General features: G+C 44.9%; 1 protein-coding gene across 2 annotated transcripts in view; it reads left to right on the plus strand.

Annotated features, from left to right (window-relative positions):
- LOC146834646 (calcium-activated chloride channel regulator 1-like) overlaps positions 1-26,761 on the plus strand; it is a 1,200,823-nt gene that overhangs the window by 40,844 nt on the left and 1,133,218 nt on the right. Inside the window, exon 1 of one of the 2 annotated variants that reach the window (XM_085602118.1) lies at positions 7,903-8,022. The exons of the other annotated variant lie outside the window; for it this stretch is intronic. The gene's annotated coding sequence lies outside the window, so the exon portion shown is untranslated. Of the gene's footprint in view, positions 1-7,902; positions 8,023-26,761 lie in introns of those variants that run through there. 2 annotated transcript variants of the gene reach the window in all.

Genomic DNA, 26,761 nt, shown 5'->3' on the forward strand with positions numbered 1-26,761 from the left:
ATATAAACCAGAGAAATTTGCCTGTTATAGTTAGTTGAGCTAACTATAACTCGTGCGCCCGCAATGCACTGGTGGTGACGTCACATATTACATCACTCATGACATGGCCAGTGACATCACTGATGACATCACTGATGACATCTCAAATGACATCACTGATGACATCACTAATGACATCATCCACATGATAATCTGGTGCACATACTGATGCCCTAATATAAACTTTGATACACACACTCTAAAATACAGACTACTATTTTTGAAACCATACACAAGAATGCCAGATACTACATACCACCCACTATTTCGTAGGTCTACACACATCCATTCACTTATACATGCAGTCAATCATCAATACAGTACTGTAATATGCACTTATACATCTATACATACAGTCACACTCCGCCACTCATCCATACAGTTACTCACCCACCTAGTCAGTCATGCAAACAATCTATCACATACCCATTTACTCATGTATACAGTTATACACACCAACTCTGTTATTTATACACACACCCCATCACCTATTTATGCAGAAACTAACACATACTCACTGTCTTATACAATCACTGATATAAGCAGACACTCATTTATACACCCACTCTTCAAATAACTTACTCTCATGTATAGTTAACTATATACTCCAACACTCACATATACTGTCTTAAAACATATGTAGTTACTCACACATATACCACTGAGACATTCATTCACTCACCAACACACCCATACACACTCTACCTCACCCATACAGCCCTTACCAGATGTACTTTTTGATCCATACAACCAGTGAATCACCCACTCAGACATCTATGCACATAGTCACCCACCCCCCACCCACACATACAGACACTCAGGCACCCATACAGATACTCAGACAACAAATGAATAACCCATATAGACACTCATGTAGCTACTCACCAACCCATGCAGCCGCTTATACACCAACTGAGACACTAATACAGACTTTCACACAATGTTATCACTAACCCATACATTCAGTAACACATGTTCAATCACTCACTTATACAGTCAGTCACGCACCTACTAAATAATCCATTCAGGCACTTGTAAATCCACTCTTTCTTCAACACACCTTGGCATAGATATATATGAAAAATATTTAAACTTTACAGAAACACACATTCACTGGATGATGTCATCAGTGATGTCATCAGTGATGTCATCAGTGATCTCACTGACCATGTTATGAGTGATGTAATATGTGACGTCATCACCAGTGCATTGCGGGCGAGCGCGTTATAGTTAGCTCAACTAACTATAACGTGCGAATTTCTTTGGTTTTATATGAGTCAAATGTCCAACTAACTATAAAGTCCCTGAAACCTATGTTTTTTTCTGTGAATTTCGAAGGTTTTTTAAATGCTAATTCCTAACTATAACATCTGTAAAACCTATGTTTTTTTCAGTGAAAAAAATAAATATATATATAGATATATATACACACTAATATGTGCGTGTCTGTCTGTGTATGTATGTGTGTGTGTTTGTGTGTGTGTGTGTGTGTAGTCCATCAGAGATACACCCTGAGCCACCACGAGTTGTGAAAAGTGCTTTTATTACTTTGTGGGTCGTGGTCACATGACAAGGCTTGGATTGGTAAGCCATTTATATAAACATTCACCAAATAAATAAGTTTTTGTCCACTTAATCACCCAATTACCAAACTGATATAAGTAAATCCTTTACAATTCAATGACTTGAGATGGTATTGTCAGAATCAAATCTTATTATAAAATCAAAGCTATCTACTTCAATGCCTTGACAATAAATATGTCTATCTTGGTTTGTCAGAGACATAGAGGATATCTGACTTAATATTGTCAACAGTGTAAGCAGTCTCCAACATTCAATGATTTCAAACTATCCATATTTATGCATAGAAGGCCTTTGGGTGAGATGTGCTCTATAATTGGTCTGTCTGAGTATCATTTACACTAAGCATTTATCGTAGTGGTTCAGTCCAAATAACTCATTTTCTTGCCCTGTGGATGATGGCATTTTCTGATCATGTGTACATTCACCTGAAAAAAAGTGTTTCTGTGCTGGTTGGCCAGTCCTTTAGTCTTCAATGTTCTCCTTTATAGTTTGCCTTTCTTTGCTTCTTATCTTTTTATTTCAATGTTTCTTTAGGGGATACTACTGTCAGCGCTAACAAGTCATTGCTTGGCGCTCATTTAATCTGCAGTGTCACCATATGGCCACTTTCTCTAGACCAGGAGCTCATTGTGCAATGCTGCTGTCAATAGTGGAGTGTATCAAGATATACCACAAGTTGTTTCTAAGTGTGATAGCCATGCTGGAGCCTTTAAACAACAATAGACTATTTACAATGCCTCTACCGATGCCATATTCAGTTTCAGTAGTGCAAACATATGCTTTTTTCTACTCACATTCTTTTAATTTATCTTGCATATGTTGTTCATTTTCTGTGTGTTTTATTGCAGTTATGTCGGAGGGCGAATTCAGGAAGGACTCAGTGAATGGATGCATGCGTGCAAAGAGTGACAGAGTGCATGTTGAATGAGTTATTTATTGCCTAAATCCATCAGTGATGCATACAACTCTTTCATGCATAAACCAGTTTTATTGGCATTGGTAATGCTTGTTGTGTCAGATAAGAATTAAAATTGTTAAATCACACTTGGAGTATTGTAAGTGGGATTTTGTTGTGGGGACAGCTAAATGCAACAAGGCTCGTGCTTTCTTTGATAAAATAATGAGGTAACAGGCAAAATATATATTTGGAATGTTTTCTATGAAACTGCCATTTTAAATAGTTTTTATCCATCAGTTGTTTGCATTTAGCTATTCAGACATGTTTTATGCATCCGAATAACATATGAAAGCAGTATCTTTGGAGCCAAAAATGTCATCCCATTGTAACTGCAACTCATCAATTAATGATCACTACAACATGTTATTAGCACTACTGAGACAGAATTTAAGCCTGAGTTGTATCATCCCCTTGTCTGGTCTTGGATTGAGGCTTACAGCACCGACAAGGGGGATGCAGTCTCTCATTGCACCACTTGCATCAGGGATGCTCTAGTGTCTATGGGGCAAATGTGGCCCTGCACTGGAGGGTCCCATTGGAAGCAAGGGCTCAGTTTAGCCTTCCCAAGGGATCTTTTGTGAGGGGGATAATGTAGGCAGGACAGGAGAGGTGGGTTGTGGGCAGGTTGGGACTTAGTTTAGAGGTATATATAGGAGCCAAGAGAGTGGGTCAGCTTCTCTCTGGCTCATTCTCTTTGCGTAACAGGTGTAGCTGTTGCCACCGACCCACCTTGCAGGTTGGAGTGTTGGGGGCGTCGTTGCAAGGACCTCAGGTCGTGATAATTAGGACAGGTTGCATGGGTAGTGGTTGGGCAGTAGTGTGGGGGGTGGGGAGTCAGATGCAGGCCTACCCACCCCTTGAGGTGGGAGGGTGTGTACGTAGGCAATGGATGAAAGGGTGCAGGATGCCTTGGGGTTGGGCAAGGGAGTTTTTCATGGAAGGTTGCTCGGGGAAAAGATGTGAGAACTCTGCTAAACTGTTTTATAGCACATTAGAGCACCCTACCTGATGCTCGTTGTTGCTCTGCTTTTGCACTTCTTTTAAAAAACAATGTACTGCTTTTATTGTGTTGGGTCTCTTGTGTTTGGGCTCACTTTGCTTCTGCGTCTGCATGGCAAGGCTGAGCGATGTTTGGTTTGTCTCTTCCAATCAGTAGCTTGACCAGGAGGAGCCAGTTGTGCCACCAGGCTACTTAATGCCTGCCGTGGTGCGGAGGCGAGCAGCGGGTATGCCACTGGCGCACCAAAGGCGTGCCAAAGGCAAGCCCGTCTGCGCCCGTCCATGCCTGGAGGACACCAGACGCCAAACATGCCACTGGTTTGGACTGTGCCAAGCATATGTACTTCTGGGAAGACTTATTCGCTATCAGCAGAGGGTAAGTCCTTGAGTTCAACAACTTTGTGTCCCACTCGAGGGTCCCTTTTGTTGTAAGTTCTCAGCTTGAACTACCGCTCTTTAGTGAAGCATTTCACCGATGTATTTGATGTACTCCAAGACGAGACACCAGATATTCTTTTCCTTACAGAGACACGGCTCATTGCCAACACAGAGGTGGAGCCTGGTCTGGCCCTGCCCCACAGTTACAACATCGCAAGACTCAATAGAGGGGCCCGGTGTGGCCATTGCAATTATTTTTTAAACTGGCTATACTTACACTCTTATTAATGAGGCCTTGGTGGGTTCAATTTGTGCTCGCTTCAAGATTTCTTTTAATGCCAATTTCACACTGTCTGGGCTCTTGATCAATTGCCCTCCTGGCCCTTCCAAAGAGTTTAGGGATGCGCTGATTGCAGCATCAGGCATACTGGCCATCAGACCAGCCGATTTCAGCATCATTGGAGATCTTAACTTGCATCTAGATGGTAGTCAAGATTGTGAGATCGGCAACTTCGTAGCTGATCTTGCCACCCTCCAACATACCCAGCCCGTCCCAGCGTGCACACACTCTGCTGGACATTTATTGGATCCAGTCTTTTCGAACCTACCCACTCTCACAGATTATATATGCCTATCCCTATGTGCTGGTCTGACCACTATCTGATATCCATGGCACTACAGGGAGTTGGGCCCCTCCAGGGCGCAGCTCATAAATCGGTTTTGAAACACTCTTGGCATAAACTTGACACTGACCAGTTTCACGCCCTCATTTCCAGTCTGCCTGACAACCCTGATGTGGCTGAGAGCATCCTATCGGACTGGCTCTCAAACTCTCTTGATACTCTCACTCCCACCAGATGGTCCCAGAGCCGTAACACCCAATCTAGTCCATGGTATAATAGCAATCTGGCTTCAGCTCAGAAAGACTGTAAAAGCCTGGAACGGACGAGGAGGCAGGACTACGATCCAGTTTTGAAAATGCAATATCGGGTAGCCGTCAAAGAACTATAACAGGGCCATTCAAAAGGAAAGAGCAGCCTACTTTGTGGACGAGATCAGAAATAGCAGTAACCCTGCTAAATGCATCTTCTCCATGCTGAAAGATCTTTAAATCTTCGGGGCAACCCAAAGCATCCCCTCTCTCCTCTAATCCGCAATGTGAAGTCATTGCCGCCTTCTTTATTAAGAAGGTTGAGAACATCTACAGCACCTTTTCCTCACACCGAGTTTAGGACAGGTGCCTCCCTCTGGCCCCGCGATACCCCTACACTCAAGAAGGGATGTGCACGATTTGCAATAAACTTAAATCAGGATCCCCTGCAGACCCTCTCAAACTGGTCCAATTAAAAAAATTCTTACCTCAGCTTCTTTCCCCCTTTTAAAAACTTATCAACCTTTCTCTGTCCTCTGTGGTAGTCCCCACGGCCTGGAAACATTCCAAGGTGGTACCTTTACGTAAAAAACCCACATTGGATGCCTCAAAACCAAACTACTTTCACCCTATTTCTCTCCCTCCTTTGGTATCTAAGGGGCATATTTACAATGTGGCGATAAAAAAAAAGCGGCAATAATTTTATCGCCTAATTAGCAAGGCCACGCTAACGCGTGAAACCTTGCTTTAGCGTCAGGATTCCTAACGCCCAGCTTTGCATCTCTAATGAGATGCAAAGTGGGCGTTCCTGACCTAACATGACAGGAGAAATGTCGCTAAGCGACATTTCTCCTATCATCAAGCCCCACGCTATGAAGCATAGCGTCAGGAAAAGTAGCGATAACCCCTGTTATCGCTACTTTCCTTACGCCTGCTTCAGGACTGACTTAGCCATGTTTTCCTATGGAAGGTGGATATCATGGCTAAGTTTGTGAGTCCCTATCAGCAAGCTAACGTGAGATTATCGCTGGGTTTCCAGCGATAATCTCACGTTAGGCAGTTAGCGTGAGGATTTTATCACTGAGGAGATAAGCGTTGCTAATAGCACGCTATTTCAGCGATAAAAATCCACGTTACCCGGCGATAATTATCCTCACGCTAAGAGCGCTGAGCGATAATTATCGCCGGGTGTTGCTGATATGCCCCGAAGATCGCTAAAGGTTACATCAACTCTATTCTCACGAGGTTCATCGAAGATAACAATCTGCTTGACCCTTCCCAGAATGGCCTTTGCCCACGTCACAGTACTGAAACGGCCCTTCTGGCTGTAACAGAAAATCTAAGGGACGTGTTAGATGTCGATCGCACTTCAGCTCTGATCCTACTGGATCTAAGCACTGCGTTCGATACAGTGTCCCACCATATCTTGCTGCAGCGCTTGGAGGATATCCGTATTGGAGGCCCTGCCTTGGGTTGGTTCACCTCCTTTTTATCAGAGAGAACCTTCCAAGTGTTTGTCCCCCCCCTTCTGCTCCCAGGTACATGCTGTCCAGCAAGGGGTTCCTCAGGGCTCGGCTTTGAGCCCAACCCTATTTAACATCTACATTCAACCCTTAGCAGCAGGTGCCAGGAGCAGAGGATTAACTGTGGTATATTATGCAGATGATACACAGTTGGTGGTGGCACTATCAGATGACTCTGCACAGGACGTGCTTAAGTTCAAGGAAGATCTAACAGCTATCGTAGACTGGATGACCACCAATTGCCTCCAACTGAATGCTAGCAAATCTGAGATCTTGTTGGTGGGGATGACACTCATCTGTAGAGTGAGCGTTGGTGCCCATCCACTCTGGGCTGTCGGCTTGTTCCTAAACAGACAGTCAAAAATCTGGGAGTATGGGTAGACTCCGCTCTTACTTTTCAGGCACAAACTAGAGCTGTAGCTGGGGCCCGTTTTGGGCTCCTACATGGGCTTAAACCACTGTTGGGATTCTTTGAGACAACCATTCACCAAGTGATCATCCAGGCTACTATACTATGCAGGCTGGACTATGCCAGCTCCCCATACCTGGGGGCCAATAGAGCTGAGATTGTCCGCCTTTAAAGGGCACAAAACGCTGCGGACCGGACACTCCTAGGCTTGCTGAGAACCTGTCCTACAACTGATGCTATCCGCATTGGTTGCCGGTGAAAAAACGTATTGGGTTGAAAACTCTCTGTATCACCCATAGAATTCTGTATCTACAATCCCGTGATATTCTGGCTAATCTCCTTACGCCCTACATACCCACCCATCAGCTGCATTCTATGGGCCAGCACCTGGCGGTTGTCCCCCGGGTAAGGAGAGTCCGGGCTGGAGGGTGCTCTTTTCACGTTCTCCCCCCGAAGCTCTGGAACTCTCTTCCAGTGTGTATAGGAAGTATCCAAAACCATGTGCTATTCTGTAAAGCCATTAAAACTCATCTCTTTCCTGCATAATCGGTTTCCCTGTGCATCTCCTGTATTGCCTATAACAGTTTGCAGTTTTAGTGCTGGGACGCCCCTTCACTGGGGCTGCTGTGCACTCTATAAAATTCATAACATAACAAGATGAGTCTGGGGATGGAAGGAACTAATTGGGTAAGAGATGTGAGGAAGAGTGAAGCAACATGATCGGTGAAAGTTGGGGTGAAGAGAAAATGGGGAGGATATAATAGCAGTGGCGTCACTAGGGGGGTGCGGGGGGTGCGGACCGCACCGGGTGACACCCTCACGGGGGTGACACCAAAGGGCCGGTCAGGTCGGTGGTGCACTCAACCGTCCGCCGTGCGCAATGTTACTGAAACCACTCAAACCAGCAGTCCAGAATGAAACCGAAACGCAACCGAAACGCAACCTAACCTAACCTTGTTCTATTCAGGAGGTGCCTGTGCGCAGCGCGCACTGTCTCCTCCTCCGCCGCGCCGCGTCTGCGCGCCTCGGCATGACGTCACGTCGTCACTAGAGGGGTGCAGTCGGCGATAGTGTTACGGGTGGAATCCGCATCCCGCATGCGCATTGGCCCCCCCCAAGTGCGCGTGACTTGCATCACGAGGGACGAGGAGGTCTCAGGCCGCCGTCGCCACAGCGCCACTATAATTTAATTTTATTCCAAGGCAGCAAGGCCGACCGACCGTCACCGAGGTAGTCCCCCCCCCCGTCTGCAACTCAGCAGGTGAGTGGCCTACTATTGCTTATCATCATGTACAGCGCTCCAATACCTTCAGGTCGAGTTTGCGCTGTATAAAAGATGGAAAAAAATCTAAAACCTGTCTTAGTTAGTTTCACTCTTATGTTTGAAGCTGTACTTACTCCATCTGACCCCTGGAGTCAGTAGCACACACACACCTCTCAGTTCAACACCTGATGGTGTGCCCGGGGCCGGCCCTTTCCTTGTTCACTCTCACATCCTCTCCGGGTGCGCCCGGCCCATTCTTTCTGTGGCACAGCTTTTACTTATGGCGGTGGGGCCGGATGGGGGCATTGATTGGAGGCTGCTGCAGCCGAGGCGTGGCTGTTGTCAATGCTTGTTGTCTTCTGGCGAGAGTTATCCATATACTTCGAGAAGGGGGTCCAGGTAATAAAAAGGTGAGGCCCTTTGGGCCTATGGTGAGATATGGTACAGGGTGGAGAGCATGGGCAACAACACATATTGCTGGTCACGATGTTGTCGTCTTCCTTGCGCCCTCGTTTTGCATTCCCTGGTTATCTGAACCTGAGCACCACACCGACGAGCAGGGTCATCAGATCAGGCATGGGGGTGTGTGTGTGTGGGGGGAGGGGAGGGAGGGAGGGAGAGAGAGAGAGAGAGAGAATGAATGAATGAATTAATGAGAATGTTTGGAATCTATGCATTTGGTGGTGTGATCAATTGACTCCTGGGATAGTAAGGCTCTTCCTTTTCTCCTACATTGTTTTGAGTATGCATGAGTGTCTCAGTGCTTAATTGGGAGGAGGCATGTGTATTAATTCCCCCAGTACTTGATGGAAGCAAACTGTGTCTGGCTGTGGTTTGGTACTCCTGGGTGTGTGTACAGTTGTCTCTTGGCCTACCTGGAAGGTGAGTTGTTTTTCCTGTGCATGTCTGGAGGTTTCTCTTTGTGTATTTGAAGGGAAGTTGTTGTCCACTGTCCCTGTTAAAAGAAATTTCGTCTTCATTGCAATAGTGCAGTTTGGAAGAGGAGTTGTTTGATTTTGGTTATTCAGTGAACAAGCCGAGTGAGAGCTTTTGTGAGCTGTACCTTGTGATAGTGGCTTTATTTATACCGATCTTTTCGTAAAGGTAGAAAAAGCAAGGGGACACTTTTGTAAGCAAGCATTGGCAAAGCCAATAGGTCTTGTTTAAAGTGTTAATGTGTGCAAACTGAATTTGTGAATGCTTATATCTGCATGCCTCAGGGTACTAAAGTAAGACTTTTTAAAGAAATGCTTTGCACTTGACCCTGGCAGCAGTGAAGAGAGGCTGCGATGAGATTTAAAAGAAAACAAATGCTTGGCTTTAGAGGCAGGGCAAAGAAGTCGCCATGGACTTTATAAAGTTCCTGTAATTGAACTGACCTGTCCCCCAAGCTGAAGGTAACCTCATAACAAATCATTTGTCACAGTCTGTGAGGCTGCTGAGCAGCAAACAAGGACTGGGCTGGTGAACAGCAGATACCAGTAATTTAAGGCTGGAAAATGGAAATAAGGAGATTAGAAAAAAGTATTTGACAACCAACTACCAATGACATCCCTCCCAGATAGCATGGGAGCATCAGAAAGTGTTGTGGGGTGTATATGAACCATTTGGAGTAAGTAAAAACACTCATCAAGTTCTCTAGTACCCTCTTCAGAAGGTGGCTACATTCTGTCGAGTGCTTAATATTTCTGGGGTGGTTAAAAAAGATATGAATAGAGGCCAGTGAGGGTAATGAAATGAGCGGACATTAAAGGGATGCAAATTTCAATTTGTTAACATCTGTTAGTCCAGTGATAGTGAAGAGAATCCTCCGGGAGGTTTCCACAATAAAATGCTCAGTCCCAGCGGAAATGCAGAGAAGTTCCGTAAACTTCTAAAAAAAAAATCAGCCTGCGGGGCAGGAAAAAGAAGCCACCAGGACCTTAAAAAATAATTCTGAAACAGAGGCACTGAAGAGAAGATGCTATTAGCTTACAAATGGTTGCCATATTGTGAAATGTCAGGGTGGTCATTTTGAGGTCCAGACTTTTAAAGAGAATCAGCAGTTAGCAGTTCATGTTAGGGTTCAGGTTTGCACTCAAGCATGACAAACAGATTAAAATGCCTTTGTTTCATGTGCTATATTGCTTTGTCTGTAGAACTTGTGTCACTTCAAGGATTAAATGTGACAAAATGTGTGATGATTCATTTAGTTCTAACTGTAAACTAGTTCCTGAAGCATTCCAATGCAAACATTCCACACGAGGCAGAATGATACACCAAATAAGCAGCGTGGGGTGAGACATGTTTACTGCTCCGAAGCCTGCTGCTGCAAATATTTTAAAAAAAAATACTAGTGACTAAAGCTCAGGCAGGCAGCCGTGCTGATAAGCCAGATCTAAAAATGATGAGGACTGCACAACTCTGAACAGTTCTCATATGTTTCCAAATTTATTTGTGTGGTATTTTTGTGGTTGCTGCGTGAAACCATCGGGGCTTTAATACATTCCTTTTTTTTACCAACAACGAAAGTACCTGTGTAACAATTACCAGTGTATTGAACTCATCTGTCATCACCTTTCTTTATGTTCGTGCTATCTGTTAGAATTGTAAAGACATTTTCACTACCATCTGAACTGTGTCTGCATTCAATTTACAGCAGACTACATGCAACATCCATTCATGAGTTACTGCTTTAATCCATGCACTTTTTTTGTTTAGAATTGGCCAATCACTAACTGTTCACCCCACCCCAAGTATCGACTGACTACATAAACATTCCATAAATGTCACAGCTTCCCATGCAGCGGTTTCACAATACAAGGTTTAACAACATCAGGATGGCCACACAGAGAGGACCCGACAAGCATAGCAAAAACACAGCACTGCAAACACCTAGAGGCTTCTTTTTCAGAAAAGGCACAGTGGAAATGGTAAATACCGTTTAATCTGTTTTCTGAAAAGGAGGTTTGCCTTTGTGTGTCTGTCAGTGGGGTGCACATGCACTAGGTTGGTTCCTCGAACTGCATATGTGCCCTCCCTTGTATCTGGTGCTAGAGTCCTTGGACAGTGATGTATTTTGGGCCTCGGTTTTGGATTCATATGTCAGTGGCTCTTTCAGGCCATTTGAGCCTTTTCATGGGCGAGTGGAACCTCCAGAGGGCAGGATGGACGGAGTGCCAGGGTTCTTTCTATCCACTGACCTTTCTTATTCAGTCTTTTGTTATTTACATTTTTAGGAAGGAACACTCCCACCTTTCATAACCTCGATGAGTAAACATTGGTGAGAGGAGGATTAAAACTCAAGCACTGGCCTGGCCCAAGGGATTCTGGGCTCCATTTTCATTCATGGGAAAATATTATTTATTCTTTGTAGGAAATCTCTAGCAGCTCACCAGCCACTGAAGGTGTTTTCAGCTCATCGTCTCATTCAAAAACTAAACAGACATTTGTTGAGATAATTTCACTTCTGGTTACTTTACTCAGGGTTAGACCGAATTCAAATTTAATGTTGGTCAACATAACGGAAAGCTATGCAACTGACCCAAAGTTCATAATTATTATGAATTATACATTACCGTAGCTGCCGACGACGCCTCAATGCTCACACTGCCCTGTGCCTGCCCTGCACAGGCTGCACAGTTCTTAATTTACATGGATACCCAGCTATGCTCTCGAAAACCTATAGTTATGAATACACATCCTAAGACTCTCTCAGGAGCAGAGACAGGCACTACTGACGTGGACCCATGCTGATTGCAACTCAACAGAGACAACACACTTGGATGCTCCCCAAAGTTTACGGCAGCGTCTGCAAACACGTGTACGGCATGAAGCACTTGCTGCAGACTTGGGCGCAGACGTGGAAGTTGCGGCAGGGCTAGACCGGAGGAGTGAGAGGAGAGTGGGTCGCCTGCTGCCTCGACATGTCCACATCGAGAAGGACCGACGAGAGGTCGTGGCCCCGACTCGCGGGGATGCCGTGTAGTGGAGGATGGTCCCTTCCTGATCCTTGGTCGAAGCTGCTTCCCGGTGCTCTCCTGATCCAGAGGGTGGGCCCTTGTGGACCCGGGTCAGCCCTGGGGAAGCATCCTTTGCCACTGAGAGAACACTATCTCATGCTAGACCTTAGAAGGCTTCGCAAGACATTAGAAGCCCCGGTGTCGTAGCACCAGCAGGTGGACCCTAGCATGACAAGTGTAGGTTAACTTTCAAGGCTTGTCCACCACTATTCATACTGAAGTTCACCTCCAGTCTTGTGGGCAGGCCTATGAAGCATCACACCCTAGAACAACAGTGACCCTGTCACTGAGATCACAGGGCCCTTGAGAAGTGCCAGCTCTAGGGCGGTGCAACCGGTGCGACCGCACCAGGTGCTGACTTTAGGTGGAGGCATCATTTTTGCAAGTATATTATGGTTTTAAAAGCACTTGCTGCCTCCTTCCTGGCCTCCAGTAATTTTCGGTAACAATAAAAATGTCATGATGACTCTGGTGATTAATGTTTTTCCTAGAGAGAGATCGAAATTTTGTCTAATGGAAGATTTGACTCATGGAAAGGTATCTCAGAGGGTTAATGTACCTGCTGCAAAGAACATGTACCATGCAGATCACAAAGTGCACATAATGTAAATAGGCCAGTGGGCTACTGCTTTTGTCAGAGAGATCCTTTTGTTACTTGCAGTTTATAAGTTAAAATCCTAACATAGAACAGTGAGCTATTAACTGTCATCTACTCCGCAGCAACACAAGTCACATTTTTTATTAACTTTTGATACGTTTGAGCTACAAACAATTTATTAGTTTAAATGGTCAGATCATGCTGCAGATCTTGCATTATGAGTCAAATACGGCAGAGCCATTATTCAAGTCAAGTCAAGTCAAAGGAACTTTATTTCGGAGAAGATCTCCATAAAAAGTACATAAAATAGAGTATAAAAACATTTAAAACCATACATTGGGTAGTTAAAAAATAGTTGAAAGAATTACAACATTAAAACACCAGGACAGCGAAATGTCTGCTAATTACATAGAGTCATGTACAATTTAACCCAGTGCAAGATTAATCAGGTTAGCATTTTCAGGTACCGTTTTCGCTTGTGCCATAAAGCCCCCAGAAATTTGGCCACAGCAAACACAATGTGAACAGCCATTTCACTCTTAAGAATTCTGAAGGCTTCGTGACACCTAGTAAAACCCAAATTCCTACAAATGGGAATGATCCATTTTCTGCGCGCCTCAGTATAGCCCGGACAAAAAAATATGATATGCAGCTCAGTTTCATCGCTTGCTCTGCATGCCGGGCAAGTACTGGGTGCCGACACAGACCAATGGCTAGTGAGTGCACGAATTGGCAAAGACCCGTGTCTCCATTGTAGATAAAGCTTCCTAATTAATACAGGGTAAATATTGTCCAGGATTAATTCAAAGCTGTAGGTATTTTTAATACAAAGGAATTGGTGCGTTAAAGGCCCTAGGGTTTTTGAAGGTCGGAATGCGGGAGCCTTAGAATTATAATGCAATTTGGTTAGAACCTTTTTGGGAAGCCTGGGGCAAGCATCCAGGGGGTCGTTCCAAAGTGCTTCAAGGCCTAAGCCCACCAGACTTTTCCTTACAAATTTAAACCAGGCAATGTTCCCCGCGTTTGGAAGACTAAGGACTTCCTGCAAGCCCTGTCTGTAATGAATCAATTCGGGCACAGCCCACAATCTACGCCAATAGATCAGAGGGCGAAGCGCCAGTTCTTCTTCCAGGGGTCTAATGCCTAGGTCAAGTCTTAATGGCACTAAGGGTGTACTGGGAGGAAGGGCTACTAGACACCTAAGAAACCTGTTCTCCTCTTTTGACAGACTAGCCAAGACTTTATGACCCCATAATTCGCTACCATATATGACGGCTCCTCTGGCTTGCACCCTGTAGATGTGGAGCGGAGGGCCTATAGGTTTGAGGGTCGGCCTGTTCTTCCCCACCATCCTTAGTATCCCACCCACATGTTGCGCTAGTTTCAGCCTTGCTTTCTCCTGGTGCGGACCCCACCCCAATTCCTCATTAAGGGTTACACCAAGATATTCAAAGGTGTTGACTCATTCTAGCGTGTTGTTCCCTATGCGTGGGATACGGTGGAACCTGGGTGGCGGATTGAAGACCATAAATTTGGTCTTTAGAGTGTTAATCTCCAATCCGTGCTCTCTACAAAAGTCCCCAAATCCGTCCAACACACGCTGGATTCCCATCGGCGACTTGGATAGAAGGAGGGTATCGTCCGCAAACATAATTGCCGGGACCCTCCTTCCCGCCAGCTTTGGGACGTCGGAATCGGGGACCTTGTTGAGGTGATCAATAACCCCGTTGACGAAGAGGCAGAACAGGGTCGGTGCGAGTACACACCCCTGTCTTACCCCTCTGTCAACGGGAAACTTATTTGATAGGGCGCCATGCCTACCACACCTCACTCGAGCGTAGGTGTTGGTATGGAGGCGGATGATCATTGACAAAAGATCACCTGGCACCCCAGCTTTCTCCAGCACTTCCCAGAGCTTACCGCGTGGAACCAGGTCGAAGGCTGCCCTTAGGTCCACAAATACAGTATAGAGACTGCCACCCTCCAGCTGTATTGTTTTCCAGTATAAAAGGGACAGCCTAAAGACCTGGTCTATGGTGGAAGTCTTTTGCCGAAACCCAGCCTGGAGGGGGCTCAAAATATCCCTATCTTCGATCCAGTCCAAGAAACGATCCAACAGAAGCCTCGCAAAAAGCTTCTGAGGGACGTCTATCAGACTGATCGGTCTGTAATTAGCTGGGAGTAAAGGTGAGCCCCTTTTAAAAATAGGCACGATCTCCGCCCCAAGTCAGGTGGGAGGGACAGCCATACCGTGGGCGATGGCATTAAACAGTACCAAGAGGTAGGGTGCCCAAATTCTAACCTCATGCTTTAGGAGGTCGCCTGGGAGCTTGTCAAGACCTGGCGCTTTTCCTGAGGAAAGGCGAGTAATTGCCGTTTCCAATTCCTCCAAATTAAAGTCTCCCATCTCAGAAGAGTTATCAGTGGTTAGGGCAGCTAGTGCCCCAGCCTGAGTTCCTAGATGGTCCAGCCCAGCCACACTGTAGAGCAATGAAAAATGTTCTTCCCACACTTCAGGCGCAATGTTTCCCTCTATAGCCATAACAGGCTCAGCTGAGCCATGTTTGACTATCTGCCAAAATTTCCTTGGGTCTCTAGTTTTAAGTGCAGTTGTCATTTCTGCCCAGTTCTCCCAGTCCCAGTCAATTTTGGCATTTTCAAGGAGGAGCTTGTAAGCAACCCGCTTTTCCCTAATTACAGAGGAGGCCTCCTTGTTTTTAAATGCCCGGAGAAGGTCTGCCTTGGCTTTCCTACAGCTGGCATTGAACCATGAGGCTCTTTCTCTCCTCACTTTCCTGTCCCGGACCACAGGGTTCAATACCTCGGCGAGATTATTGCACAGGGTCTGATGGATGTCCCCAAGGGAGAGGCACCCATCAGACGAGGGCAGTAGTGGGAGAAGTCTTCCCACCTTTTCAAGGGCTAATGCCACAAGCTCATAGATGGTCCTTATGCAGTTCGGTTTCACTAAGAGTTTGTCCCACCTTATTCTTTGCCTATTGCTAGATAAGGTTAGACTTGGGGCGCATACTCTGTTTTCTGGGACAGCAGCATTAAGAAATCCATCAACAGCCAGGGAGAGGATCAGGGCATTGTGGTCGCTGTCGAACCTGGGGGCTATTTTAAAATCTAAAACCAATTTCCAGTCCTGGAGTTTGATCATTATGTAATCTATCCGGGACTCCTGGCCTAGTCTGTTGAAGGTTGGTTGCGGAGGTGTGTCCCCTTGGAACCTGCCGTTGCAAGCTCTGAGTGAGTTTGCAAGGGTCATTGTTATTACTTGGAGTAGGAGTGGTGAGGATGACCTAACTGGCGGACCCACAATACTTGGAATATCCCAGAGATCATCCTCCTCACTACTAAGCCCGTCTAGGTGAATCGGGAATGGTTCGTACTGGATGTTGAAATCACCTCCAACCAAGAGTGTTGCTGAACCAGAGAGAGAATCAAGAAGTGTCACTAAATCCTCCATTGTCCCTGAAGTGCCCGCGACTCCGACCGGTCTGGAATATACGTTTGCCAATGTCAGGCCCATCCCAGTGGGCCAGCGTAGAACCACACACAGAATGTCAACTGAGTTGGTTTCTACCATCTCGGCCTTGCAGCCAAGATGGGAGCCAATCCATATTGATAAACCACCGGACGGACGTCCCTTCCCTCCCCATCTGGCTAGGACATTAAAAGTTGCAAACCCAGGGTAGCAATGGTTTTCTCTGGCCCACGTCTCCTGGAACATGCATATATCGTATTTCTTTATGAAGGTTTCCCATTCACTACAATCTAACTTATTGGGCAACCCAGCAATGTTCCACGATAGGATTTCTAGTGACCTCGGAACCCTATCTGTGGTTATAACAATCTCATCGGGAGTACTTTGTGCTGGCCCTGAGGGGGCGCAAACCCCAATATCAGAGCGTTCCCTGGCTTGGCTAACCTGTGTCAAATAAATCTGTCTTAGCAAACACCCACCCAGCGCCTTTTTCCTCTCCGCCCTGGATACGGGACGGGAGGGATTTGTAGCTGTTTCCTCTGCAAACACAAAAGCGTGTTCGTGGGGCGCTGCGTAGGGGTCAGGTAAAGACAGAACTAGCCCAGAAGTAGTGGATTGTTGCGGGCAAGAAATCTGCGGTGGAGGAGTCAGATCAATGTCCAAAGCCTGGTACTCCAAAGTACTGGGCCCATTGTTAGAGGGACTCCTCTGTCAATCGCAATCATCAACGCCTGATAAGGCGCCGAATCTATTTGCGACTTCGAGGGGGGTAAATGGTAGCCTATAGTTCACCCTCCTTGGGCCATGTCGGTGGCTCCCGAGGGGCACTGTGACCCATTCTGGTACGTTTTCATGAGCCACGGAAATGGGTGCATAGGAATGACAATGGTTGTCAGAGGGTACAGAGAATGCAGAGAATGCAAGGGGGAGTGTCGACATTCGGGCTGGGGCCCTAGGGTATGCATTATGAAAGACTAGAGGTCTTGGATAAAAATATAACAATTCGCGGGGATTAATGGACCCACAAGTATTACCCAGAGGGTAGTCAAGAATGTGGGTAACTGCTCTAGGGTCTCTAAAATTGATGATAATTATGTCCCCCTCGATATCCTTGTTTCTACAACCTAACCAAGGGAGTCTCCGGACATGTAATATCTCCCCGTTGACATTGAAGGGAAGGGGTCTATTTAGCATGAGCCAATGCATGGTTTTATTTTTAAGCTCATAGAAACCTTCCTTTTTACCCTTTTCCAGAGGCGGGACTCTTGTGAGCACTACCACATATGGGACTGCCTCTGGTGGTAAGTCAACTTGATGCCTTGGTCGATCTCTTGCCCTAACTGGGGGATGATTCCCGCCCCTCTCATTTGGAATCATTCCTATGGTAAGGTCTGATACTTCCTTTGTCAATTCACCCACATCGTTTTGTACTTGGTAGTGTTGGGCTGTATTGGAAGACTTGGGCATAGACTGGCAATTAAGACCAGCCATGTCGTTTTTCCTGGTGTGGATGGGGGATAAGACTGGTACCACAGGGGGGGGCAGAACTGGATGTGCGTGATCTTTAAGTGCCCCCGGGTGTTTTGTGATCGCTGATTCTAAATCCCCTAGGCGTTGCTCTATATTTTTTAGTCTTTCGATAATAGGTAGAATGAATGACCTTATCAATTGTTCGATGCCCTCAAGAGGGGGTGGCATCGGACCTGCGTTAGGTAGGCACAGCGGGGGACAAATCAGGTCAGAAGAGGAGGGTACCAATAGGGTAGAGGATCTTGTGGCCGTGGTGTGTACTGTTGGTAAAGTAAATGTTGCCTTTGGCAAGGATACAGTTTCTGAGGTATGAATGGGTCCTTTGCCAAAATCTGAGTGATTGATCTTATCCCTAGGCAGATCACCTAACCTCTTTCTTCTTTTAGTGGGAGGGGGCCTTGGAGCTTTAGGCACCGCAACCCTCCCCACCTTCCTGTTAGTAGCTTTAGCCTTAGATTGAGAAGGGATGGTAATCGTATCAGTTTCCTTAATGAAAGTGCTAGAGGGGAGCAAATCAATGGAAACATGCGGACATTTGGGTTTATCAGATGGAGATTCAATGTCTCTGAGCAACACAGGAACATTGTCAGTGGCTAGTGCCTCCTGAGTAAGAGTGGGGGAACTTGACTCAAGGGGAGTAATAGGAAGCAGGTTATCCAAAGGCATCCTGTTTTTTAAACATTCTATGGACCGACGTCGCTCAGCCCTTCGTTCAGCTAGCGTGGTCTCCTTGTCAGTGGCCGCAGCAACCTTGATAAAATAATCGACCAATGTACCTTTGTTTGAACCACCAGTAATTATGGGTGCATTTATAGGAAAAGTCTCAGCCATGGTGAATAATGCAATTGTCTCGGTCAAGACTCACGTTTACTGGCAAGAAGGAGGGATTCCCCCGGTCCGGTCTCCTCGGGCCTCAGAGGGCCCGCTCTTTGCTCGGTCTTAGCCCCGTGCTGAGACCCGCGCGCGTCCCGCTAGCGCGTATAGGCAGGGGGACGTAGAAATAGTGAGAGGCAGCGGTGTTGGGGGAGGAGTCAGGAAGAGGACCAGGTGCGGCTGTTCTGCTTCGCGCGCAGCACCCTGGTCCTCGCAGTCCTGAATACGCCGGTTCGTTCCAGCAATGGCAATGACCTGGAGCTTGGGATCAGCACAGCAACAATGCCCCGACTGACAAGTAGCAGCAGAGTCCCGGACCCTCGAGCGGCGCCCGCGAAGCGGGGGCCGCGAGGCGCGGTAGTAGATCAGGGCTGAAGTAGAAATCCAGGCAGTCCCACCGATGGCCAGCAGCACCAACCAAATTCTCAGACGAAGCCCGTGATACAGGGGCTACACCGCCTGATTAAGGTGTTGAGGGAGGAGTCAGGAAGAGGACCAGGTGCGGCTGTTCTGCTTCGCGCGCAGCACCCTGGTCCTCGCAGTCCTGAATACGCCGGTTCGTTCCAGCAATGGCAATGACCTGGAGCGTGGGATCAGCACAGCAACAATGCCCCGACTGACAAGTAGCAGCAGAGTCCCGGACCCTCGAGCGGCTCCCGCGAAGCAGGGGTCGCGAGGCGCGGTAGTAGATCAGGGCTGAAGTAGAAATCCAGGCAGTCCCACCGATGGCCAGCAGCACCAACCAAGTTCTCAGACGTAGCTGCCGACGACGCCTCAATGCTCACACTGCCCTGTGCCTGCCCTGCACAGGCTGCACAGTTCTTAATTTACATGGATACCCAGCTATGCTCTCGAAAACCTATAGTTATGAATACACATCCTAAGACTCTCTCAGGAGCAGAGACAGGCACTACTGACGTGGACCCATGCTGATTGCAACTCAACAGCGACAACACACTTGGATGCTCCCCAAAGTTTACGGCAGCGTCTGCAAACACGTGTACGGCATGAAGCACTTGCTGCAGACTTGGGCGCAGACGTGGAAGTTGCGGCAGGGCTAGACCGGAGGAGTGAGAGGAGAGTGGGTCGCCTGCTGCCTCGACATGTCCACATCGAGAAGGACCGACGAGAGGTCGTGGCCCCGACTCGCGGGGATGCCGTGTGGTGGAGGATGGTCCCTTCCTGATCCTTGGTCGAAGCTGCTTCCCGGTGCTCTCCTGATCCAGAGGGTGGGCCCTTGTGGACCCGGGTCAGCCCTGGGGAAGCATTCTTTGCCACTGAGAGAGCACTATCTCATGCTAGACCTTAGAAGGCTTCGCAAGACATTAGAAGCCCCGGTGTCGTAGCACCAGCAGGTGGACCCTAGCATGACAAGTGTAGGTTAACTTTCAAGGCTTGTCCACCACTATTCATACTGAAGTTCACCTCCAGTCTTGTGGGCAGGCCTATGAAGCATCACGCCCTAGAACAACAGTGACCCTGTCACTGGGAACACAGGGCCCTTGAGAAGTGCCAGCTCTAGGGCGGTGCAACCGGTGTGACCGCACCAGGTGCTGACTTTAGGTGGAGGCATCATTTTTGCAAGTATATTATGGTTTTAAAAGCACTTGCTGCCTCCTTCCTGGCCTCCAGTAATTTTCGGTAACAATAAAAATGTCATGATGACTCTGGTGATTAATGTTTTTCCTAGAGAGAGATCGGAATTTTGTCTAATGGAAGATTTGACTCATGGAAAGGTAGCTCAGAGGGTTAATGTACCTGCTGCAAAGAACATGTACCATGCAGATCACAAAGTGCACATAATGTAAATAGGCCAGTGGGCTACTGCTTTTGTCAGAGAGATCCTTTTGTTACTTGCAGTTTATAAGTTAAAATCCTAACATAGAACAGTGAGCTATTAACTGTCATCTACTCCGCAGCAACACAAGTCACATTTTTTATTAACTTTTGATACGTTTGAGCTACAAACAATTTATTAGTTTAAAAGGTCAGATCATGCTGCAGATCTTGCATTATGAGTCAAATACGGCAGAGCCATTATTATTTAGAAAACATTTGCAAACTAGGATTTTTAGCCATTCAAGTTTGAAACTGCTGTTTTGGAAAAGGGAGAAGTGCTGATGACAGAAACTCCATGGCTCGGAGACAAATGGCTTGTGGTTCCACATTTTATCGTATTTAGGGACATTCTGTGATTAGAAGCATATCCCACTTTGTGAATACATTTTACTGTCAATAACTCATTATAACCTTAAATAATCATGTGTATCCATTGGTTGATAAAACTGGGCAGTGAAACCAAACAAATACAAAAAATTGGGATGTTTGCGCATTCTGGCCACGCCTCTGGCTCTGCCCACTGACCCAATCCTTGGGTTATTCCCGCCCTCTGATTCTCCGCCCACAGTTCCCCTACTTTTCCCCCCCCACTTCGACCACTAATATATCGTGTTACTGGATAGTGGGAACACCACACCAGTAAAAAGTACCATACCTATGATATTATAAATTCCAATAAACTGTTGACTAGCAGGTAGCCCACTGTACAACCTGATTAATGAGTCATTATCACACTGTTGTTAACAGGCACATTTTGTAAATATAGGACCTACATTTACAAACGTTACTAAGGATTCTGTATGGTCCTGTTATTTGCCAACTGTGTCCACTGGCGGACTCGGAGCGGAGGAGGTCCATGCAGTAAGTCGTGAGGGGGTGACACCATGAGTTACCCGCTCCGGGTGACACCAACCCTAGTGACGCCACTGTATAATAGGATGTTGTTTAAGATGTTTTAAGTTAATCATTTTGGAATTATTTGAGTTTATTGCAATCCTGTCCTAATAATTTGCCTTTTGCACTTTGATGGAGTGTTGAGTGTGGTTAACTCATGAAGCACCCTTCAGGAATTCAGCTTTGTAGACGGCCCTTCAAAAGGTCTTAAATAATGTGATCCTCATGCTGCTGCAAGAATAGCAAATGAGTTGGTTGCGAGGCAGGCGAGGTAATGTGCACAGGCCTTTGGCCGACCAAAATGGCCACCAATGCACCTGGTCCCATTCCCAGTGCCAAACAAGTCCATCACAACTAAAGTTTACCAATTGTTTGCAGCCTAATAGTGCTCATGAGTAAAAGGTTTGTAAGCACTCCTGATTTTGGAAGGAGAGGAAGGTAACACAGAAAAATCAAGTTATATACGCAAAACCACACAATTTGGTCTCTCTGAGGCTCTAGGATGACTAGTGAACATTCCTTGTTCAAGACACCATATTTTAGCTACACAATTAGATCTTCTTCACTTCTACGGGATGACAAGCAGCATGCTTCATCCTTGTTACTCGCTTTTCAAGCGTATTTCTTTCGAGTCTAATGAATTCCATAAAGTGTTTCTACTGCAGCTAATTGTATCAAAGAATAAACCTTCATGTAAGTCGAGTTGTTGCTTCTGAGCTGTCAGCATCTCTTGTCCACTAGAAATGTGTGGCAATTTAATATACACACCTAATGGGACTTACTGATGGAACACACTGTACTACCCGTGGCTTGGTCCCCTGTCCCACACAAGACTTCTCTGAGACATGTGGGACAGTTTCAATGGTGAAGCTACATAGATCAATTTATCACATAGAAAAAAGGCCACAGTGTGAAAAGTATGGAAGAAACATAGTTTCCCTTTAATTAACAATTGTACAACTTTTATTGAATGGTTAGAAGAATGTTACCCCTCTAAAGTTAGAAAGCAGGCTTAGGCTGAAATTCTTTATTTGCGCTCACAAAACTTTAAAGACTTTCCTTGGAACTGTTTCCTGTCTGCAGATAGGCACTTTATTTTAGTCTTTTTTCATGGGAGTCTTCTCAGTGCCCTTTGTCGCTATTGACCAAGGGCTCCTACATAGTCAAAAGGAATGGGGCCACAACAGTGGATATCCTCATCTCTTTAAGTTACCATAGCCCACATAAATGACACGTGTCTCTTTTGATATTCAGTGAGTGAGGTGAATATTAGTTAATCACCCCAAAAAATGGTCTCCAAATTCAATAGAATGATATTCAGATGATAGCTATGTCCACATAAAGGTCTGCTCCTATCCCCATACCACATGTCCATAGGCCACACCCCTTACAAATATTGCAGCCTGCTAATTTGACAGAACTGCTCCTTCGGGAACCAGTTGCGACCTGTGTTTATTAATAGCACTGCATTGTGATTCACTCACAGAGCTGCTTTAGGCATAACTGTGGGCCCAGAAAAAGAATATCAGAGAGCCAGTCACAGGTGACCAGATGTGCTCCAGCTCAGTAAGGGCCTCACATTGCTACCAGCCAGTTTTCCAATTGACTGATCAGGATGTCCAGGCAGCCAAGGAGATGCTCCAGACACAGCAGTGAAGGTAAGGCTAGTGTATGAGGGAGCTGACCAGAAGCCTTTACAAAGATCTGATTACCTCGTAAACATTAAGCATGTGGCAAAACTAAACTGATACGATCTACAGCTCTAAGGGCTTTAAATATAATTCTTACCTGAAAGAAGCAGTGATACTGTGGCCTTTTCTATCTCCGGCAAACATTGGGATAAATTAACTTCCAAGGAGATGAGCCAGAAGACACTGGTTAATGCCAACACCAAGCAAGACAAGCAGGAGAAACATTTACAGAAACTATTATGTAGTTGAACCAACTGACTTGGTGGATCACAAAAAAGGATCACAACAATGGGTTGAATCCTGCCAGAACAACACTGGCAAGACACACAAGGAGGTGAGGGTTTGTGGTTTATCACTAATTTCAGTGACCTCTCCACCTGATATTCTGGTCCCCGTTAATTGGACCACAAAGCAGCTTCAAGTTCTGTCCCTTCCAACTCCGCTTCTCGAAGGCACCAGAATTAGTCATGCTATTGCAGACCCTCTAACTTTGTAAAATAAGCAGGAGGGTAAGATTTAAACTATGGAATCTAGACCTTTTGAACTTTTCAGAGACTACCAACAAACTCTGTCCCAATGATACTACAATGAGGAATCGGGGCAAATTAAAGGCTAGATTTCCTAATTTTTTCTTATAACACAGCACAGAATCCAAACTTAATTTGCTGATTTGCACAAGGAGCAATTCACAGTGCAGTGTCATATCTACAAACATTGGTGTGGTGCTGGTGTCATTCCCTGCGTTGGTGCACAGGCAGGCTGCCTTGCGCGATACTCAGCCTCACATCATGGTCTAGAAGAGGGATTGCACTGTCTTGTATAGAATTTGCACTGAAGGCATGCCCTTCTAGTACAAGTTCCTATGTGTAGAGAAACTGAGAAGGTTCTCACACATTGGATTGCCAACTGAATACACTCTGGTTGATTCCTGCTCAGAGCAAAATGAAAAAAACACATCAATATACTTGCTTTCTGGGTGCTATGGCACTACCCCTAGATGAGACTTTTTTATTAATGTATGAAATCTCGTCAAGGATACAAGTGTAATATATATCTAACTGCTTCTTATATTATTCACCAATAGAGATAGTAGCCAATACACCCAAGATTAGCCAAGCCCAGTAAAATGGAATACAAATGAATGGCTCCTAATAGACCATGCATTTGCTAATGAGATGTGACATCAGATCACACTATGGGCCTGATGCACAAAGGTAAAGTTAGACTAAAAGTCACATTTTAGACTTGAAGTCCAAGTTTAGGCCTATAATCTAACTTTACACCTAAAGTCTAAGTTTAGACCTGAAGATTAATTTCAGACCAAAAGTCTAACTTAGACCAAAAGTCTAACTTTACTACTTTTCGGTCTTCACATAGGTAGATACTACTAGTAACTTTACTACTAGTAACTTTATTAGTCGTAACTTACCTGTGCGAATACTGAAAAGTAGTAAAGTTAGAATTTTGGTCCAAGTTATACTTTAGGTCAAACTTTACCTTTGTGAATTGGGCCCTATGTGTTTTATTAAAAATAAATACACAGCAGCAATAGCAAGAGAATAGCACCATATCGGTGTTATAAAATTGGACTCCATCACTACATCTAAAGTAAAATATAATCGGGTCAACTAGGTTCAAGTAGAACTGGTTGAGGAATATTCAGATAATAACAAGGAAAACATACAAGCAGATCATACATGGGTAGACGAAAAGAAGTTATGAACCCTCTCTGTTAAATTATAGATACAAAACCCCAAATGATTGTCCTGCAGGTTGGTGAGTGAGGACAGCATGCTGTAAAAGTAATAGCTTGGAAAATAAAGGACATCAAAAGATGAAATTAGATTAGGGGAGTTATGAACCCTGCAATACAGGCATTATGAACAAATTCTGGAGAAACTGGTAGGGCGCTTCTTTCTCACTAACAAAAGATTTATCAGGCATAAACAGCTGCACGACCTTCAACTCTAAAGGTATTCCTGACAAATATAAACATTCTTTCTCACTATGAAAGATTTATCAGGTTTACCCTGCTGCTGAACCCTCAATTCAAGGGGTATTTCTGCCAAATATAAAAATTCTTAAGCTCACTGAAAAACAGACTATATCTAGTTCAGAGTCCTTCCTAAAGTTAGAGGTAGAAGAAGTATTACATTATGTTGCTACTTGTAAGATCTCATTGAATTATGGTTAGAAAGATCTTTATAGCAGAGTTCAAAACCCCTTTAACAAATCTATTTCATAGTGTGCTCAGAAATGAGAGGCTTCCACCTTGTTTGTGTAAAGTCATATCAGTAAATTTCCTAAAACCTAGGTAGGGAGCAAATGATCCAAGCTCCTACCATCCCATAACAGTACCAAATGCTAAATATATAATTTTGGCTAAAGCAATAACAAATCACATCATCACTCCAGCATCAGCCCTAAACCATCAGGACCAAAATGATTTAATCCCCTCACGACAGGCATTTGCTAATGCTCATTTTGTCAGCAGAAGGAATGATGCATTCTCAACGGAAAAATGTAAGCAGTTATAATTGTTTTAGATTTGGAAAAAAACATTCAAACTCAAAAGTAGGGATTTTCCTTTTTTTGTTTTAGATATGATGATTTTTTCCCAGCTCATGAGGTTAATCTTATCATCATATATCAAAAGTCATCTGCAACTATTTTGATAAATGCACATACATGCAGTCTTCGGAATGTCATCAGTGTTGTCATCAAGGATTTAATTGTACATGGCATGAGTGATGTATTGTGTGAGGTCATAAGCAGTGCATGGGGGAGGTACACATTATAGTTAGCTCAGTAAACTTGAACTGATGAATTTCAGTGTTTTGTGAGTTTAAAATTGTATTTTTTAAATGACATATTAACATAATTATCCGGTCACTTAACCATCTATCTATCTATCTATCTATCTATCTATCTATCTATCTATCTATCTATCTATCTATCTATCTATCTATCTATCTATCTATCTATCTATCTATCTATCTATCTATCTATCTATCTATCTATCTATCTATCTATCTATCTATCTATCTATCTATCTATCTATCTATCTATCTATCTATCTATCTATCTATCTATCTATCTATCTATCTATCTATCTATCTATCTATCTATCTATCTATCTATCTATCTATCTATGTACCTTCTGCCATATATTATAAAGATATTGCAAGTCACAGAGGAGCTCCATAACTATATAGAGTAATGAGGCCGAAGGTCAAGCTCCTTTATAAGGTTATGGAACTCCGAGGTGACTTGCAATATACTTATCATATACGGCAGGGGTTACTTTATCCCATGTAATACAATGGTCACACCATCACCTTCCCCAAAAACCTGTTAAAACCTGGTGTGTAGTTCTTTCGCATTAAAGACAGTGCATGCTTCCAAACATAAATAATACAAATAGAACCTCTAGTGAAAAGTTTAACACATCAAAAACCTGTTAGATATTTGTTGCAAAAAGATATTAGAAAGAGTTCAATACAAGTCAGATTTTATTATTTAAAAACGCTGCGTTGCGAATGTGTAGAAACATGCAGATAGGCTCTAACTTTTCTATAATTAGCTGAGGAATGCATAATCATGTTTTTTTCTGATAGTCACTGTAAGCTACAAAAATAGAGCAGAAGAAAGTAAAGCAGTTTTCATTTTTGTTGCTTTAAGCACCTTCTCTGTGACCTGACCTGCCTTTCACCCCTGCTGCTGACTCATGCGGCAGGCACTGTGACATCAGAACCCGACTGTAATACCTTATTGCAGTGGAGTACTGCTGTCTTTTCCCTATATTCGGCGACTGACTGCA

The sequence above is a fragment of the Triturus cristatus genome, chromosome 4_2 (genome assembly GCF_964204655.1).
Source record: "Triturus cristatus chromosome 4_2, aTriCri1.1, whole genome shotgun sequence".
In the NCBI taxonomy this organism is placed as follows: Eukaryota; Metazoa; Chordata; class Amphibia; order Caudata; family Salamandridae; genus Triturus; species Triturus cristatus.